Source organism: Mustela putorius, unplaced genomic scaffold, assembly GCF_011764305.1.
Source record: "Mustela putorius furo isolate JIRA1106 unplaced genomic scaffold, ASM1176430v1.1 tig00003845_pilon_pilon_pilon, whole genome shotgun sequence".
NCBI lineage: Eukaryota > Metazoa > Chordata > Mammalia > Carnivora > Mustelidae > Mustela > Mustela putorius.
In genome coordinates this window covers 46,263,166-46,269,946 of record NW_025421998.1, presented here as the reverse complement: position 1 = coordinate 46,269,946, position 6,781 = coordinate 46,263,166, and positions in this window count along the sequence as shown.

Sequence of the window (6,781 nt, the reverse complement as noted above, 5' to 3'; positions counted from 1 at the left end):
GGAACTTCTGAACTGAAAGCCTTTCACTTCTCTCTATGCAGCCTTTATGTCAAAATCTATGTGGTTCTTGGACCAGGAAATTTTTCACAACATTAAAATAAAAATAGGCATTCCAACCTTTGATCTACACCCTACTCTACCCAGCTGCGTTTTACACGGATCCAAGATCCACACGGCCAATTGGGGCAGCCTGTCAGGCAATTCCAAACCATTCCAGAGAACACACCACAGTTTTCTCTTCCTGATTTCATTCCTGTTTCCATTTACTTGACAGTAGTGGAATTCAAGGGCTCTAAAATGTATATAAAACTCACAAAGATTATGTGTATATATTCAAAAATGAAGAACTAAAGCAATTATACAAGCAGGTCTAACAGTGAGATCACTGTGGTCTCAAAATTTTTTCTCTGGCACAACCCACAATTATTTTTATGTTCCTTCTTATAGGTCTCCACTGGTTTCTGAATTTCTTTTAATCTGCGTTAGGGCTGAGATGAACACACCACTATTTATTCCTAATAAGTACCAAAACATACTGCACAACTAGTAATACCTAACAGTCTGCATCCCAGTCCATTTTCTCAGGATTCACTTTAAGCACCACTGCATTGCATTCTGGGACCATGCATACCCTGTCTATATATCTACATGGGATAACCCCAATTTTTTCCCCTGTGCAAAATGATCTTTAATGTCCTTTATGCATTCTCCTAGGGATTTATTGCTATGACATTTAATTTATTCAACTTGGATAACTTCCCAATTAGAATAATTGGACTACTCGAATAGTAGATAGGAAATCTCTAAAGCTACCTGGTCAGTGGCTCCAACCTAGTGACGCTTCTGTCCCTCCATACTTGTAACCCCACCCTTTCTTCATTAACTCTTGGTTGGCTTTGGATACTATACTATGGTTTACTATTTCAATAACTCTCTCACTAGTGACCTGAATTCTCTTGCACCTTTGCTGTTTCATTAAATCCAGCCAAATCATCAACTCTGTTTGAGCTTAACTGACCTCATTTTTTTTTTTTTGTGCTAGTACCTGTGTAATATAGGATAGATAAATACAGTAATACAATACAGCAGATGACATCCATCATGACATCCATCCATGCACATGTCCCATCAGTTTAACATGGCAATTATCTCTTCGATCTATTTATATTCACTTGTGTATACTCCCATTATTCTAGTTCAAACTACCAAAATTTCCTTCTAGATTCCTATAATTATCACTTGAATGGCATTCCAGTAGCTACTCTTGACCATCTCTGGTTCTTTTTCTCCAAGGATCTTTTAGAAATGTATTTCTAATTAAGTCCCTCCTGTGCACAAAAACTTTGAAAGCTGCTGATTGCTCTTAGGACAAAAACCAACATGTCCTATATGATTCTGTATAATTGATGGCCTGCCTGTTTCTCTGCATCATACTGTCATAATCTTCTTATGATACCTGCTAATCACTGATCTCTTTCACTACTGTGAACATCCTTGGTCCTTTTATTTTCCAAGGTAAATAGCATACAACCTTCAGATCTCAACTTGGATTATCATTCCAAAAGAAGTGTACCCTTCCCATCACCCCCACTGTATCTGGCAGCCCTTACCTAGTGCCAGACCAGTGTTACAAAGAACATGCTTCATTGCCTTAATGTAAGATCAACTCTGGAAAAATTCATGCGTCAGAGATCCCTGTGCGGTAAGTTCAAGCTAGTCTTCAGCTTAGCTCACATTCTTGCTTCATGTTCTTCACTGCTTTTCCTGCTACCCTTAATCCAGTTTTCCAGAGAACCCTCTCTCAGTACTCACTTGAACAAGACTCCTGATCATGGGCTCGTCTCTAGGGAACTCATCACATGACAACACTTTATGTTTTTCTTTTATTACACTATTCAAGCCTTTCTTTGAGTACTTGGGTCTTTGATTATTGTTTGCCTTTGTCACTAGATCATAAGCTCTTATGGGCAGGGATCATGTGTTTTTGCCTTCCATTTTTATTTACTTCCCTGAAAAGTAGTAGGGACATCATGGACGTTTAATAAATAATTGTTGAGTTAAAGTTAAATGAATCTAAGTATCATTATTCCATCTCAGTGAACCGTAGGCTTCTGACCAGTTTCTGGTCTTGATCAATACTTTCCGCCACAAGGATGCTCACTCCAAGAAGGAAATAAGATCAGAGGTCACATGTTCATTCTTTGATCTTTTGACCACTGAAACCTATCTGTCAGCATGAACGGACTGAATCATATGATTATCTCCTATTTTGGCTGACTAATTCTTGTCTAACTGTATTATTATATATGCCCAGTTCCTCTGTCTTTGTCACATCAAGGCACTTGCCCATTCTCATTTCTCAATCCATAACCCAAATGTATTTCTAGATGTGGAAGTGAAGGCAAAGTTTTATATCGCTATAATTTGGGAAGTGGAGGTATTATAGATTACTAGAAACATATTTATTTCTATGAAAAGTTCATCTTGCCTGTACCTTTTTTCCCCAGTTTTTCCAATTCTGTTAATGTTTCTATTTCAAATTTAAAAAGAAAATGCATGCAAGCATGTTTTTTCCTTTTTTTTTTTGTAGTAAATGAAAATGATTTTTTAAAATATTTTTATTTATTTGTTTGACGGAGATCATAAATAGGCAGAGAGACAGGCAGAGAGAGTAGGAAGCAGGCTCCCTGCTGAGCAGAGAGCCTGATGCGGGGCTCCATCCCAGGACCCTGAGATCATGACCTGAGCCGAAGGCAGAGGCTTTAACCCACTGAGCCACCCAGCCACCCCGAAAATGATGTTTTTCAAGAATTTTTTCCCCATTTTCTTTTATTTCTTTTCAGTGTTCCAAGATTCATTGTTTATGCACCATACCCAGTCCTCCATGCAAAACATGCCATATTGCATGGAGCAGGCATGTTTTTCTATTAAATTTTTATAAAACAATACTAAATAGTTGTGACCCAAGATTACTCTCTGTGTAGTCCTAATTAGTTTCTCAAATTTGACAATCAGCATTTGAAAATGAAGTTTTGTGGTTTTCTAAAGTCGTATTCCTTCAATATCATCATATTTGACTTGCTGTTTATTATTTCACATGTAAAGGTAAGCACACCAAAGTTAGCCCTTCGTTAATATAGAATTCTCTCAATAAGACCTACCTTCCTTCCTCCTTCCCTCCCTCCCTTCCTTCTTTTTTTCTTTCGGAGAGATAGTGCTGGAGGAAGGGACAGAGGGAGAAGGAGAGAGAGGATCTTAAGTGAGCTTCACACTGGCCATGTTTCATGCTCTGCAACCCTGAGATCATGACCCGAGCTGAAATCACGAGGCCCACCCAGGCCCCACCAAGGACTTTTTTTTCTGAAGCACTAAATAAAGAGCTGTGAGTGGAGTGTTATGTATTTTTTCTTTTGGTAAATTAGAGTTCCTGGGCCACCATTTATACTTCCCCTGGTTAAGTTTATTTTAACTGTAATTTCTCATTAGATTGAATTATTAGGCTTTGATGGAAGGATTTGTCAGAAATCACAATCACGTAGGTATGAGAAAAATTTACATGACCAAATGTTTATAACAATTATATGAGAAATGTCTTCTCTTAAATGTGTTTTCAAGCTTTGTTATGGGCTTGATTATGCCAGTGTAAAGAAAACTGAAGTTTCCGAAGGACGGGAGAATTTAGTAAATAAAATCGAGTAAGTTTTAGATTCTGAAGCATATGCATTACATTCAACCCATGCCTCACCTCACTTAAGTCACTTTTAAAGGCTAATTATGCATGGTTTTGGAAGGAGAAATGCACTCTGACTGAATCTGTTTTTTAGAGGCTCTTAATTGCAGTTATCCTTATAGGATGGGTGCCACGGTGTGATAATTGATCTTTACTCTGCCCTCACTCATGTCGCGATCAATTAGCAGTCAAAGGTGGAAGCTGCTGCTTAATCTCAGGGAAAAAAGAAGGTCTTATGAATTTCTGGATTTTAATTATTAGGAGGTGGTGAGGACTGGTATAAATTTCCACTATCCCAGTATCATTTGGAACAGCATTTACAAAATTAAATATATATTGTTAAAAGGGAAAAGTAAATAGAATACAGGTATTAAAAATTAGTGATATTTATAAAAAGTATCTAAAAGCTCCATTTGATTCAGCTTCAACTTTGAATAATTCTTAACTGTGTTTGAGTAATCATTAAGTGAGCTGAATCTTAAAAATATTCTCAGTAAATAAGTTGATGGCTATCACAGCCATTGTCTCATACAAAATGAAGAATAAACAAACTGATTTTAGTTATTAGGAGGAAAATGTATTTTTAACATTTTATAGCTAAAAATGAGCCACAGGGGCGCCTGGGTGGCTCAGTGGGTTAAGCCGCTGCCTTCGGCTCAGGTCATGATCTCAGGGTCCTGGGATCGAGTCCCACATCTTCCCTATCTCTCTCTCTCTCTCTGGCTGCCTCTCCGTCTACTTGTGATTTCTCTCTGTCAAATTAATAAATAAAAGCTTTAAAAAAAATAAAAATAAAAATGAGCCACAAAAAAGTTTCAAACAGAAGTTTTAATTAACATAATGCTAGGGAAGGAAGAAGAGCTCTATTGTGGAAAAAGGACAAAACTGACTTAACTCACATCATGTTATTTGCATTTTTACATCTAGTATTTTATTAGGAAAAGCCTTATATAAATAAAATGCTCACTTTTCTTGGTTAAATACACAACTCATGTCTAGGAGCTGGTAGAACCATGGACTTCTATACTTTGTAATTTAATGTGTTTTTTTTCCACCAACGGGTAGTAAAATTTCATTGCATTTGTTTCCTTTCCTACATTCCTTTCCTATTCTTTGTATTGGTGTCTGTTATAAAATATTTTGATTTCATTCTTTTTATAAATTACTAGATATAGCATTCATAACTTTCAAACCATTAAACCTGAGGTTTTGAGGCACAGTCATGAAACATATTTCTAAAAATAAGCATGACTAAAGGAGAAGAGTTACAGGAAATGGCTGAAAATAATTGAAAACAATTCTTTAAATAAGAACCTGAATTAATTTTAGATTAGTGCTGTTTTTACAAATCATTTTCACTACTTGACTTTTTTTTCACTAAGAATTCAAAGCAGAACTGTTTGTCCCTAAAGATGTATTACGTGTCTTTTCATACTGACCATCCCATTTTATAGTCCAAAAAGATACTTTCTATTGCCATAAGAAATAAAGATAACTTTTACTTCAAATAAGATATTTTAGAAAGTGAATCAACTTTATTTAATTATTTATTTATTTTAAAAAAGATTTTATTTATTTATTTGACAGACAGAGATCACAAGTAGGCAGAGAGGCAGGCAGAGAGAGAGGGAAGCAGGCTCCCTGCTGAGCAGACCCTGATATCATGACCTGCGCCGAAGGCAGCAGCTTAACCCACTGAGCCACCCAGGCACCCGAAAGTGAATTAACTTTAAAATACAAATCAAAACCATAGTGAGATATCACTAAAATTAACAAGTGGGAATGCAAGCTGGTACAGCCACTCTGGAAACTAGCATAGAGCTTCCTCAAAAATTTGAAAATAGAGCTACCCAATGACCCAGTAATCGCTCTAATGGATATTTACCCTAAAGATACAAACATAGTGATCTGAAGGGGCACGTGCACCTGAATGTTTATAGCGGCAATGTTCCTAGATGTTCATCAATAGATGAATGGATAAAGAAGACGTGACACACACACACACACACACACACACACACACACAATGGAATACTATGCATCCATCAAAACCCCTGAAATCTTGCCATTTGAAATAATGTGGATGGGACTAGAGGGTATTATGCTTAGAGAAAGACAATTATCATATGATCTCTCTGATACAAGGAATTTGAGAGGCAAGGTGGGAGGACGCGGGGGATAGGGAGGGGAAAAAAATGAAACAAGGTCGGACTGGGGAGGGAGACAACCATAGGATACTCTTAATCTCAGGAAGCAAACTGAGGGCTGCTCTGGGGGATGACGGAGAGAGGGATAAGGTGGCTGGGTTATGGACATTGGGGATGGTATGTGCTATGGTGAGTGCTGTGAATTGTGTAAGACCGATGATTCACAGACCTGTACTCCTGAAACAAGTAATACATGTTAATAAAAAAAAAAATCATGCCATGTATAGACAGTACTGAAATAGTCACTATTGATTACATTTTTGGTAAGGTATTTTCTTTAGTACACTGAGATTTTACTTTGCCACTAGGGTCTTCAAGGCACACATTTTCTTCAATGATTATACTTGGGACATAAGAGTCAACATGGTTCTGTTTCAGAAAAGTAACTAGAATTGTCTAACCTATGTCTTAAATAGTAGCAAAAGTCATATCATGTGATCATTTTATTTTTTTATTTTTATTTTTTTAAAGATTTTATTTATTTATCAGAGAGAGGGGGGGGGGAGAGCAAGCACAAGCAGACAGAATGGTAGGCAGAGGCAGAGGGACTGCTCAGCAGGGAGCCTGATGTGGGACTGGGATCATGACCCGAGCCGAAGGCAGCTGCTTAACCAACTGAGCCACCCAGGCGTCCCCACGTGATCATTTTAAAGAGAACAACCACTTTTTATAATTTTAATCTATAATGAGGGATAAGGCTTTGGTATTTAACTGGGAAACAAGCATAACATTTGTAGCAAATTCAGTTGGTGAATCACCAACAAAAAAATTAAAACTATAAACCTTTAAAAACTATTTGGGGTAGAGGTTCCTGGGTGGTTCAGTTGTCTTAGCATGTGACTCT